Below are 14,390 nucleotides of genomic sequence, written 5' to 3'. Positions count from 1 at the left end.
TGGAATTAATAAGTAGATAATGGGTTGCGAAAGTGAAGGGAGCTTAAACCCTAGTTTATGCATTATTTCATAAGGGGCTGATTTGGATCCATATGTTTCATGCTATGGCTACATTTATTTTAACTGTTCTTTCATAGTTGCGGTTGTTTGCGAGAGGGGTAATCATAAGTAGGTTGTTTGTTAAAGTAAGAACATCACTTTAGCACCGGTCCACCTACATATCAAATTATCAAAGTAATGAAAGTGAATCAACTAAACATGATAAAACATGACTAGATGAACAATTCTAATTTGTCCTTGAGAACGTTTTGCTTACTATAAGAAGTACCTTCGCCTTATCCTTTGCTATAAAAAAGATTGAGCCACCTTGATGCACTCTTGTTACTTGTTAGGAATAATCGGTACAAAAACTATGTCTTATCACTATTTCCAACATTTGCAGAGAATACCTTACTGAAACCGCTTGTCATTTCCTTCTGTTTCTCATTTGGTTCGACAATCTTACTTATCGAAAGGACTTCAAGTAATCCCCTATACTTGTAGGTTATCATGCTCGAAAGCGGATGCGTAGGCATCGCAACGTCGGACAATGCCACCTCTTGTAGGAGTTAAGTGTTTATGTCACCTAACTTTCTCCATGATAAATACTAGTACTAATTCAGCTTCATCCTCCCATCTATCCTCTTCAATTTATCATGTGGATTGACAAAAAATCTTATTTATCCCGCTTTATCATTGGTAAGTATTGGAATTACCGAGGTGGTTAACAGTACATTCTAGCTCAAAATGAAAAATCATAGCATGGAAAATAGTTGAGAAAATTCATGTATTCATATAAATTGAAAGATAACATACATTCATGCATAAGTTTTGACTATCATTTTCAAGATTACAACTGCATTGTAGCCTTGCATGTGGTGTAGCTCATAGATATATTGCATGGAGCGAGGGAAATAAAGTCACATTGTACATTGAAAAGCATTCTAGCTGGCGGTAATAATATGGCGATTGTGCAGACTACAGAGGCTTGTTGCATGGTTGTTTTTCTCTTTGATTTCATATTCAAACGGCTTCTTCATCTTAAGTCATTGGTTTGACATTGGGATGTGGCAAGCTTGAGGCAGCAACTGCATAACTTGCGGCAAAATCATTGGCATGATCATCATCCAACCTACCAATAAATATGTTACATGAAAATTGGAAGAACAACGAACATACATACTTTTGAATATTATACCTAATATTTATTACCTTTGAACTGCATCACAGTAATGATAATCAGTTTTCAAGCATAAATTTAGACCATATATGCCTCTAGTGTGGCACACTGAAGCCAGAGAGCTTAACTTGTACCTCCTTGATAGAAGATTACACTAAATATTTTTTTGACCCCACTTTATTTACACGAACTAAACTAAATTACAATGATTTATCATCGGTAGACAGACGGGCCAATAGTACCTTAAACTAATGATGTGGACAAAGGCATTCCACATCAGGTCAAAGGACTTCGGTACCCCTCCCCCCTCCCCCCCCCCACACACAAAACGTACAAAGGAAAACATGTACCCACCTCGTATTGTACATTACAGGCCGCCGCACGTATGTAATACGAGGTGGGTATACGTATGGCTGCCTGTCGTGTAAAATAATGTAGAATACGAGGTGGGTATATGTTTCTCCTTCTACGTTTTATGAGGGGGTGTACCAAAGCAAAAGTGTATAACAAAATATTTCAAAAGAATCTGAAACTTTATGAAAATGATTTTGAACAAATATTATATGTGCTTGCAAAGCTTGGCGGTCAATTGACATCCGAGGAGCTGTACAAAAACATAATACTCAAAATGTATGTGCACTGTTTGAATAGACTTTGTAAAAAAAAAATACAAAGCTATCCGGATGTCATTTGACCATCAGACTTTGCAAGCATCTATAACATCTATAATCATTATCATAAAATTTCAGATTTTTTTCAAAATGTTTTGCTACGTTTTTTTTCCGTCGCGGGGCAATACTTTCCACTTTTTTTACACGAACTAAACTAAATTATCACCAATTGTACCTTAGGCTGAGGATGTGGACAAAGCCAGGTTTGGCGAAGGAATACAGGTACCTGGGATCAAATCTGCCCCTTATGAACCATTTAGGGTATAAGTTGCACCCAAAATATATTCAGAGATGAAAACTACCCCCTCCCCCCCTCCTGATAAGTCAATAGATGTAACACACACTTAGTTTAGTCGCTAGCTCAAGGCATAGAACATATATGGAAACCTATGGAACTATTAATCTCGAGAAAGTTGGAGTAATGAGAGCTGAATATGTTACATATGTTATAATTTTCATGGACAGTTAAGAAATCTTACGAGCATCTCGCAAGTTATGCAGTTGCTGCCTCCAGTTTACTGCCTCCAAATGCAAAACCTATATATGCGACGGGAAACAAGGAAAGGTTAGCGGACGGATAATCAAAAGTGAAAACAAGATCGAGGAAATCAGGAAGGGTTTTTGAAAAGCAAGGCTGGGTGATTCACAAGCAAGGCAGCTAGATTCATGCAGTACAACAAATCAAATCACGGGTGGTCCAAGAAAATGACTTTGTTACCCAATTAGTCTAAGTAGTAATTACCTGGACATATAGATCAGATCTTAGTACTGCCGCCATAGTTAGTGAGCTTGCAGATCCACACCAGACAACACCTCTTACCTCTCATCACATCTAACCCTAGAAGAAGGGGACAGAAACACAGAGCTGTCTTGTGTTTGTGTGAACAAGGGATGAGCGAGGGGAGTCTACTTTTATAGCCAAATGGGCACAGAGATAAAATAAGGTTCTGGGGGCCTGCAACATAATTAAGGGACACAACTGAATCATTGTTAATTAAGCAATGTGACATGGCACTTGCCGACAAGAGAAAATTAACTCCCACTTGCCTGGAGTCGCTTCGCTCTTCTTGGACACCCGCACCATTCAAGACGACTATAATCTTATAAATTGATAGATTAGTTTCCTTGAATACATGCATTTCAGACTTTCAGTAAGATTTAATAGTCATGACAAACATGTACTGACAAACTAGCCGGATGGCATTTTTAAATCAACTACCAAAAAAGCCTTGAGCAATAGAAAAAAAGATCACACTTCCCTAACCTAATAATCATGACTTAATACCCAATAGGTACATGTCCTTTATTTCAACATATAGCATCTCATATGCGTTGCAACTTATCCTACTTCCCACACTTACTGACTGTGGCCTTAATGCTCACATAGTCATAACACGTTTGAATATTGTCAATCATAAAGCATCCTTGCTCGACATAAGATGAGAAATCTATTTTTTTATGTGACACATTGATGAGGCTTACGCGTGTGGTTATAGATGGTTTCTTTCAACTTCAATCTTGATTTTGTTGAGGCGTTTATTTTGAATCCAGATCAGTGTCAGTATGAAAAAAGATGGATCATGTGCTATTGATTAATGTTGCATCCTGAATTGACACACAAGATATGCTGGAAAGAAGGCATTTGAAGGTCTCTGAGTCAAATCTTTGTGTTCTTTGTCATGCTAGGGTCAAAGAGGATAGAGATCATCTCTTTTTTAACTGCCTCTTCAGCAACAGGGTATGAAATTACCTTCAAATCTCCTGGCAGGGTACTTCTATGTGGACCACTTCTTTGTCAGCCAAAAAGGATTTTCATCATCCTTTTTTCTCTGAAGTAGTGTTTACTGCGTGCTGGAATATTTGGACAGTCTGAAATGCCAGGATTTTCAACAATGAGCAGCCTAGATTCAGCAAATGGAAGTCTGGTTTTACTCATGATATATCCCTTTTAGCTCACACGATTAAGGCTAGACTTAGGGATGATCTACTTAAGTGGATATCTTTTTTACCTCCTTGAGGTTTGTATCTCTCCACCCCCTCCCCATTTGTATATTCTAACCCTCTCATGTACATATAATCTATTAATGGAATAAAAGAAAAGCTGTGGGGTGTTTCCCTACAACAGCTTGTCAAAAAATGTTGCATCCTAAATAGCACTTTTAAATAGTTAACATATAAAATAACATCATATTCAGATTCTGTATTTTTTTTTGAATCAAATTCCATATATAAGATGTTAAATGTTAAGTTGGAGCTTAAAATATATGGATATTTTAAAAAACATTTGATATTTAGAAACTTAGGGGATTTTCTGCAATAATGGAATCTAACTTAAAAGTGGACTGAGAGTTGATTATCAGGAACATCAGGTTTTATTTTTGTGAAATAGCATGACAAACCAAGAATACTTATTCCCTTTATTAGTAGGTATAAATAAATTTCACAATTGTAGGTCCCAAGGTCAGTTCTTTTGTGTTCACATATTTTCAAATATATATAATCATAATATGTAGTTATGTATTGTAGGCCCCATCTATTAAGGACCCCGATAACACCTTATGTTCAAGATATGACCATGGAAAATCGAAAGTTTTCGATGGCGATTTTAGCGACATGAGGATGGCAAGTTTAGTTGACACACATGGGAAATTCATACTCCATGTATTTTTTGCTAGGAAATTACCATGCTTGTCAACTAATCTTGTCATTCTATGTCACTGAAAATTTCATCGAAAACATTCGATTTGTCATGGTCAAATCCCGAACATTCGGGATTTATCATTTTTAATTGTTTATTTGCTCGGTGAGTATGAATTGGCTTCGCCAAAGCCGACGTGTGAGAGGTAGTAGAGCGACCTAGTGTGTCCTTTTTGTTCTAGCGCTAGTGGCCTAGCAGGCAGTGTGTCCTTTTCTTTCTCTTGAAGAAAAAACCATGTCACATGCACTATTTCTTATGGTAGATGAGACATTAGCCATGAGTCATGGCAAGTCCGCAATAAAAATTTCATGCATAATTTATGATAGCAATTTTTTGTAGGGCTAATCGATTTAATAACAATTTAACTAACCAAATGCTACCTTTTTGTTTAAATATATATGGCCTAGTACCTTTTCAAGGTTAGCTTTGACCATTGTCAAAGCAATAATATATGACATCCATCTTACAGGAAGTATATTGCCAATTTTAATATGTGAAAGGACTTTATAATGATATAACTTATATAGCATACATCTCAATATCACTAATCTTATCAATGGTCAGAGACAACCCCTAAAAACATATTAGGCGTGCTATATTTGGATGAAGGAAATATATATTATGTGTGATAAAATGTACTACCTTTTGTCTGGGTTTATTAGTCCTCATAGTATTTTGTGTCAAATTTTGATCATATGCTTACTAGAAAAATATACATAATATGTAGCAAAAATAGTTCCATGAGAAACTTTCAAATACAAATCTAGTGATATGATTTTTATGATATATTACATATATTTTGGTAGTCAAATATATGGTCAAAATTGACATAGAATACGAATGAGACTAATACGGTATGTGTTTCAGAACTTCATCCGTATATAAATTCAATGATATGCGTTTGATGAAACGTAAGTATCCTTATATTTTTATTTACTTTACATGTTGGTTTTGTCTCGAGCCAAACTTTTTAAATTTTGATCAAGTTTATAAAAAAACATATTTTAACATCCACAATAACGAACCAATGCCGCTAAAATTTAAAACCATCATTCAATATATTTTCATACAATTTATACATTATTATGAAAGTTTATATTGTTTTCAATAAATTTAATCAGACTTTATAAAGGTTGACTTAGGTCAAAATTCATATGAGGAGTAAATATAAACGGAGGCGATATATTTGTTTAATAAAATCGATTAATCCACCGACCACAGGGAGTACTCATTTGTTTATGTAGGCTTGATTTGATGTACGTACTCATTTGCTTATTGGCTGTTCTTAAATTTTTGTTGTTTATTGGCTCTGTGGGTTTGAGTGGCTTCGTCGAACCCACAGCGCGAGTTACAGAGAGGTTACAGCGAGGCAGGGCATAACTTTGCCTCTTGGATGCTGCCTGTCGAGAGCCATTAAACAAGGCACAACATCCAATCTTTAGTCGGCTTCATTTTAGAAAAGACACCCCTGATTTTTTGACAGTCCAAAGTCCCACGTGTAGGTGCAGCTGAAGCCATCAATTATTGAGTGTCTAGCTGTGATAGCAGCCATCAATTGTTCAGCGCCCCTATATTATAGAAATTTGCACGGACATGCATCTGTCAAGCCTTCCAGCCGCTTGATTTTTTTTTTTGCGAAACACGCTTAGCAAGGTTTATCCTACCTCCGTTATGATTTAGAAGACACAGTTAAATTTACGTGCATTTTCATAATAGACAAGGTTTAAGACGCATTGCATTTACTCTTAACACCTAATTAGTACTCCGTTGTACTACTTCTATATGCATGCATAATGTGAATGATATTTTTAACTCATCTCACAGCCAATCAATAACCACCTAGGTTTCAGAAAATTTTCAAACACGTCTTCTAAACCATGACGGAGGGAGTAGATAAATTTTATTTTGGATTTCACTAGGGAGCGGCGCCACATATTAGTTTTTTCATGGAGTGGTTCTCTTCCATCAATTTCTTGCATGCATCAACATTACATAAATATGTATATATTGCTTTGATTTTTAATTTAAAAAGATTTATCTTTCAAACCGTTATCTTAATTAATAATTCGTTTTTATCACTAACTTTGTCGCGATGAACTCTTCAAAACTGGATTTCATGTCAACATGTTTCGACAACTTTTATTTTCGTCAGTATTTGTCAGATTACTATCACTTACTTGTCACATTATTTATCACATAGTTCTCATATTAAATCAACTTGGTTATCAGATTTATGAATGTCGGTATACCCTATAAAAACTTGATTCGTTGTACTGGTTCATGCATTTACTTGCTTATTGTTAGTGCCTTAATGTTCATTTTTTAGCTCCACATAACATGTAATGCTTAAAAAATATAAAATTATTATCGCGGTAACTACATGTAATTTTTGTGACAACTGTACACCCGGAAGATGGCAACTATGATGACATAAATGTGACAACTAGAAACGACGAAAAAAAATTCAACGAAACATGTCAATATGGGATCTTATTTTGAAGGTCTCGTCGAGACGAACCTAATGGTGAAGGCAAATCTCCAATCAAATTATTAATCTGTGAGATAAGTCATTTTTAAAATTTCAAAAAGACATTTACTCGATAATGTAAGCATGAAGTAGAAGATTCTTGCATGCGTATGAGGCTGTACGAGCCCGCTGCATGAAAAAACTGTGGTGCGGTGCTTCTCCTTATATATTTCCTTTTTTTTGTTATTTGAGGTACAAAAATCATGATTTTACCGGTGGCTTATACTAAGTACATATTAAAAGAGGAAACAAACATTTACTTTCAAATTTCATCAAAATTTATGTCAAACGGATCTTATTTAAAATCTCTCATCACAAGAAACACAAATATGAAAACATAACTTAATTTAAACTATTCATTCAAAAGATATAAAGGTTTGGAAATCGAAAGCCAAAAATGAGAAGACACACGGGGGACTCGTTCGCCCCGCATTTGCGTGCCACAAACCACTCCCTCCTATATTACCTTCATAGTGCTCGGCTGCCTGTGGTGTGATTCAAGTAAAATGAAACAATACATTCAGCCAATTTTGTTTTGTTGTACTAACATAGTCGTTCAAAGCATATTTTTAAATAACAAGATCGACATGTAAGAGCATCTAAACTCGAGCGTCTCATATCCATCTCAAACGTACGGACGGACTATCCAATCACTGATCGGTAAAAACAAAAGCGACCCAATCAGGCTTCCCATACCGGTCCTAAATGCATGGCAGATCGGCATCCCTCATATCTTGTCCCAATCTAGGACAGATATGGGAGGTTTTGACGTGTCCGTCATGCCATATCCGAGCGACGATGGCCCATCCTCACCCTACATATATTTGTCCTCATTCGTTTGCTGGACCAAACCCTAGCCACTTCACTTCACTTACCCTCCTCCACTCCAAGCTCATTCTTTGCGATCTCCAGCCTTCTCCGACATTGAGGGATGTGAATCCGAGTTCTCTGTCACCCGATCTGCAAATTGAGATCTCATCCTAGTCGAAACGAGGAGGAGATGGCCGTCTGCATTGCGCTCCGGTGCGTCCGTGCAGACAACACTCGGTAACAGTCGAACTTGGTCGGGTGGAAATCCATAGTGTCCGCCCAAATGGCGCTTGGATCCAGCGCGAGGCGCATCGCCGCTGCCTCGTCGGAGGCGGTGCGCTTCGTCTGGCGTTCGAGCATCGTAAAGGCGCAACCCCTACATTGGCGGGATGACATCGATGCCTTCTGTGGCTCGTCCGCTTTGGAGTCTAATATGGCGTGGTGTATTGACCGCACCAATATTTGGGCGGGTGCAGCCTGCCACCGAATATGGGAACGACGGAGCCTTACGGGCTCCACTTAGGATTAGGTTTCACGTGTATGTAATTGTATGAATTTGAGAATTCGTAATTGAGGTATCCGGTTGTGAGTACGTTAATTTGAGATCTTACCGGTCACTGTCCTCGGACACTTCCGGACACGTCTGCATGCATTTGCGGGATCGATATTGGTGTATCCGACGTAGATGCTTTAACAAAACCAAAATTTCAAATAACATAAAAGATAGGATTGGCGTTTAACAGTCTCCACAGGTATGTCATGTTCTGTCAGTGTAATGTGTGCATCTCTTCTCGCCAGTCCTGCTATTGAAATTGGAGTTGTCTAGTGATGGGGTTACCTATCAGGGGTAGGGTCATGGACCATCCATCTAGGGCCCACCTTGGGCCCCACACGGTCATTAAAGTCCCTGGACTAGTGATCCAACTCACGTTTCACTCGGATCCATAGAGTCACTCGAACATCCTCCAATCAGTTGACATGCACCACCACTCGGATGCCAGACACAAGCACTCGGCAGAGAGGAGGCATGGGTGACGTGTGGAACGCAACGACCGAGGGACTTAACATCTCACATAAAGCGTAGCGAAGATCGGTGTTACGTGTAACGTTGTAGTTAGAGATGTTGTTATTAGTAAATTCCATAGTTATTAGCCTCAAATGCCCTTGGAGTGAGACACCCCGAGTCCACACGAACTCTATATAAGCCGCCCCGGAGCTCTGGCACAAGGGTTCAGCACCCTGCTATGTTCACACCCCTAAGGCAAACACTAGCCTTCGGACACGAGACGTAGGGTTGTTACCTCCTCCGAGAGGGGTCCGAACTCATAAAATCTGAGTATTACACTTGCGCCATAGCTAGGTGTGACATCCCCGGATTATGCTATAATGATACTTGTAATTAAGCTACAGAAAACCATGACGTTTAAGCTAATGCTTTTGCTAAACCATGTTTGCTCACAATCGAATCATATCTCATTTGAATTTCCTAATGATTTTCAAAATTCTTTGAAAAAGTGGATTAAACAATTTTCCATACATGAAAACTAAAATCATGCTTGGGTTTCAAATATTCACCTAGTGTTTATAAATTTGTAACCAACTTTTTATCAAGCTTTTAAGTGTCTTTAAAACAATAATATCAGATAAATGCCTTTTTGAATTACAAAAATTTCAAATTTTTTCAACTAGTCCTCAAACTTTTTGAAGGTAGTGTATAAAATTCAATAGAATTAATGGACCCAATGACTTATTTTACAAAATTTCTTTTGCTAATGAAGCTAAAGAAGAATAGAAATTACTGAAATTCTATAACATAAATTTCTTAAAAAAGGGGGAAAAGGCCCCCTTCCCATTATTTTCACTCGGCCTTGGCCCAACCATCCCGCCTCCCCAGCTTCTTCTCCGTGTGTTCACAGAGGGCCTCGTGGACGAAGGGCGTGCGTCCATGGACGACAATGGCGTCGTGGCGACCATCCGACGCCCTCCCTCGCATCTATAAGAGTCACCGATGACCTCCCGAACCCTAGCATCACTCCCGGCCTCGATCCACCTCTCCTCGCTCGCTCCTCCTCCTCCCCGCACGATCGAGCGCTGCCATGGTCGCGTTGTGGTGGAACTCGCGGCCACCTGTGTCTTGGCGCCCCCTCGTGGTGTAATCAAGCTCTGCGGGCCTCCCCTTTGTCTACCTCGTGCGCCAATTCGAGCCATGGCCCGCTGCGTTGTCGTCCCCGAGCACTTCCCGCTTCTCGATCCTGGAGGACGTCTACGGCCTATCCCCTCGATTTCGACCTCCGCACGCCTCCTCGAGCCTTCCCTGCAATGATGTAAGCAGCTCCTCGCTGTCCCCTTCCTTCTACACTCTCGTAGTCCGCCGTAGCTAGCTTCTGTTGGGTAACGTAGCATAAATTCAAAATTTTCCTACGCGTATTCAGATCTTCCTATGGAGAGACCAGTAACTAGAGAGGGGTGAGTGCATCTTCATACCTTTGAAGATCGCTATGCGGAAGCGTTGCTAGAAAGTGGTTGATGGAGTCGTACTCGCGGCGATTCAGATCGCGGTGTGATTCCGATCTGGTGCCGAACCACGACACCTCCGCGTTCAACACATGTGCAGCCCGATGACGTCTCCCGCACCTTGATCCAGCAAGGAGGAGGGAGAGGTTGGGGAAGATCTCCGGCAGCACGACGGCGTGGTGTCGATGGAGAGACGAGGTCTCCCGACAGGGCTTCGCCAAGCACCGGCAGAGAGGAGGAGAAAGAAGAGCAGGGCTGCGCCGAGGGAGAGGTAAAACTGTGTCTCCAAAAGCCCAAAAGTGCCCACTATATATAGGAGGAGGGGAGGGGGGTTCCACCCCTAGGGTTCCCACCCTAGGTGGTGCGGCAGCCCCCCCAGATGGGAGGTGCGGCGGACAGTGCAAGGGGGAGGGGTGGCGCACCCCTAGGTGGGCCTTAGGCCCACCATCGCCTAGGGTTTTCCCCCCTCTCCCCCTCCCGCGCCTTGGCCTGAGTGTGGGGGGCGCACCAGCCCACCTAGGGGCTGGTTCCCTCCCGCACTTGGCCCATCTAGCCTCCCGGGGTCGTTGCCCCATTCCGATGGACCCCCGGGGCCACCTCCGGTAGTCCCGGTGGTCCCGGTACGTTACCTATGACGCCCGAAACACTTCCGGTGTCCGAAACCATCCGTCCTATATATCAATATTTACCTCCGGACCATTCCGGAGCTCCTCGTGACGTCCGAGATCTCATATGGGACTCCGAACAACTTTCGATAACCTCATATAACAATTCCCTATAACCCTAGCGTCATCGAACCTTAAGTGTATAGACCCTACGGGTTTGGGAGACAGGTAGACATGACCGAGACACCTCTCCGGCCAATAACCATCAGCAGGGTCTAGATACCCATGGTGTCTCCCACTTTCTCCACGATGATCTCATCGGATGAACCACAATGTCAAGGATTCAATCAATCCCGTATACAATTCCCTTTGTCTGTCGGTATAGAACTTGCCCGAGATTCGATCGTCGGTATACCTATACCTTGTTCAATCTCGTTACCTGTAAGTCTCTTTACTCGTTCCGTAGCACATTATCGTGTGACTAACTCCTTTAGTCACATTGAGCTCATGATGATGTTCTACCGAGTGGGCCCAGAGATACCTCTCTGTCACACGGAGTGACAAATACCGATCTCGATTCGTACCAACCCAACAGACACTTTCAGAGGTACCCGTAGTGCACCTTTATAGTCACCCAGTTACGTTGTGATGTTTGATACACCCAAAGCACTCCTACAGTATCCGGCAGTTGCACAATCTCACGGTCGAAGGAAAAGACACTTGACACTAGAAAAGCTTTAGCATAGGAACAATACGATCTAGTGCTACGCTTAGGATTGGGTCTTGTCCATCACATCATTCTCCCAATGATGTGATCCCGTTATCAATGACATCTAATGCCCATGACCAGGAAACCATGATCATCTATTGACTAACGAGCTAGCCAACTAGAGGCTTGCTAGGGACACATTGTGATCTATTTATTCACACATGTATTATTGTTTCCTGTTAATACAATTATAGCATGAACAATAGACGATTATCATGAACAAGGAAATATGATAATAACCATTTTATTATTGCCTCTAGGGCATATTTCCAACAGCTTCTACCGTCACCGAGCTTGGCGGCGCATGACCGACGCCCTACTCAATGTCGAGCCGCTTGTGCCTCCCCACGCTAGCCGTCGTGCTCCGGGTGGACCGTAGCTACCCCACTCCCCTTAGTGGCTCACTTGTGACATACATCCGCACTCCCACACTTGTTCGTACCCGCCGTTGCCTCTTCTCACTGCCGGTGCCATTTCGGTCCGCCCGAGCTCCTCCTACTCGCTGAAATGGCCCCGCACGCCCCCCGCGTCCTAACACACCTCTCCGCCGCCCGTTTGGTGGCTCGAGGGCAAAACTGTTGGAAATTTGCCCTAGAGGCAATAATAAAATAGTTATTATTATATTTCTTGTTTCAAGATAATCATTTATTATCCTTGTTATAATTGTATTGAATGGAAACATAAATGCATGTGTGGATATATATACAAAACAATGTCCCTAGTGAGCCTCTAGTTGACTAGCCTGTTGGTCAAGGATGGTTAAGGTTTCCTAGCCATAGACAAGTGTTGTCACTTGATGACGGGATCACATCATTAGGAGAATGATGTGATGGACAAGTCCCAAACTATAAACATAGCATATGATCGTGTCATTTTGTTGTTATTGTTTTCTGCATGTCAAGTATACATTCCTATGACCATGAGATCATGTAACTCACTGACACCGGAGGAATGCCTTGTGTGTATAAAATGTCGCAACGTTACTGGGTGACTATAAAGGTACTCTACAGGCATCTCCGAAGCTGTCCATTGAGTTAGCATGGATCAAGACTGGGATATGTCACTCCGTGTGATGGAGAGGTATCTCAGGGCCCACTCGATAATGCAGCATCACAAACAAGCCTTGCAAGCAATGTGACTAAAGAGTTAGCCACGGGATCTTGTATTATGGAATGAGTAAAGAGACTTACCGGTAACAAGATTGAAATAGGTATGGCGATACCGACGATCGAATCTCGGGCAAGTAACATACCGAAGGACAAAGGGAGTGATATACGGGATTGTGTGAATCCTTGACATAGAGGTCCAACCGATAAGATCTTCATAGAATATGATGGATCCAATATGGACATCCAGGTCCCGCTATTGGATATGTTGGAAATATGCCCTAGAGGCAATAATAAATTGGTTATTATTATATTTCCTTGTTCATGATAATTGTTTATTATCCATGCTAGAATTGTATTGATTGGAAAGTCAAATACATGTGTGGATACATAGACAACACACTGTCCCTAGTGAGCCTCTAGTTGACTAGCTTGTTGATCAAAGATGATCAAGGTTTCTTGGCCATAGGCAAGTGTTGTCACTTGATAACGGGATCACATCATTAGGAGAATGATGTGATGGACAAGACCCAAACTATAAACATAGCATATGATCGTGTGAGTTTATTTGTACTATTTTCTGCATGTCAATGTATCTGTTCCTATGACCATGAGATCATCCAACTCCCAGACACCGGAGGAATACCTTGTGTGTATCAAATGTCGCAACGTTACTGGGTGACTATAAAGGTGCTCTACAGGTATCTCCAAAGGTGTCTCTTGGGTTGGCCTGGATCAAGACTGGGATTTGTCACTCCGTGTGATGAAGAGGTATCTCGGGGCCCACTCGGTAATACAACATCACAACAAGCCTTCCAAGAAATGTGACTAAGGATTTAGTTACGAGATATTGTATTATGGAACGAGTAAAGAGACTCTCCGATAACGAGATTGAACTAGGTATGGAGATACCGACGATCGAATCTCGGGCAAGTAACATACCGAAGGACAAAGGGAACAACATACGAGATTAACTAAATCCTTGACATAGAGGTTCAATCGATAAAGATCTTCGTAGAATATGTAGGAGACAATATGGGCATCCAGATCCCACTATTGGTTATTGACCGTAGAGGTGTCTCGGTCATGTCTGCATAGTTCTTGAACTCGTAGGGTCTGCACACTTAAGGTTGGGTGACGTTTTAGTATAGTTGAGTTATAGGTGTTCGTAACCAAAAGTTGTTCGGAGTCCTGTATGAGATCCCGGACGTCACGAGTAGCTCCAGAATGGTCCACAGGTAAAGATTGATATATAGGAAGTCTTATTTTTATCCACGAAAAAGTTTTGGCTCATCGGTAGTGTACCGGGAGTGTCGGGAGGGTACCAGGGACCATCAGGAGGGGTGTCACGCCCCGAGGGGCCTTACGGGCTATGGGAGGATACAAACCAGCCCCTAGTGGGCTGACATAAGCTCCCACTAAGGCCCATGAGGTTTGAGAAGGAAAAAACCCAAAGGTGGAAAAGGTGGAA

The 14,390-nt window shown here is 41.3% G+C and overlaps 1 long non-coding RNA gene across 2 annotated transcripts; it reads right to left on the bottom strand.

The window, feature by feature from the left end:
- Positions 1-812: 812 nt before the first annotated feature.
- Positions 813-2,795, bottom strand: LOC123403203. Of its 2 annotated transcripts, XR_006611429.1 has the most exons (4): positions 2,633-2,795; positions 2,370-2,427; positions 2,117-2,206; positions 813-1,171 (listed from the first exon to the last, which is right to left on the bottom strand). It is a non-coding gene; the product is annotated as an uncharacterized LOC123403203 (long non-coding RNA). The 2 variants fall into 2 exon arrangements; XR_006611428.1 differs by lacking the exon at positions 2,117-2,206 and having other exon boundaries at positions 2,633-2,790.
- Between the last annotated feature and the right edge of the window lie 11,595 nt (positions 2,796-14,390).

This window comes from Hordeum vulgare, chromosome 6H (genome assembly GCF_904849725.1).
Source record: "Hordeum vulgare subsp. vulgare chromosome 6H, MorexV3_pseudomolecules_assembly, whole genome shotgun sequence".
NCBI classification, from domain to species: Eukaryota; Viridiplantae; Streptophyta; class Magnoliopsida; order Poales; family Poaceae; genus Hordeum; species Hordeum vulgare.
The sequence above is the reverse complement of the archived record's forward strand: the minus strand, read 5'-3'. Positions and strand labels throughout refer to the sequence as shown.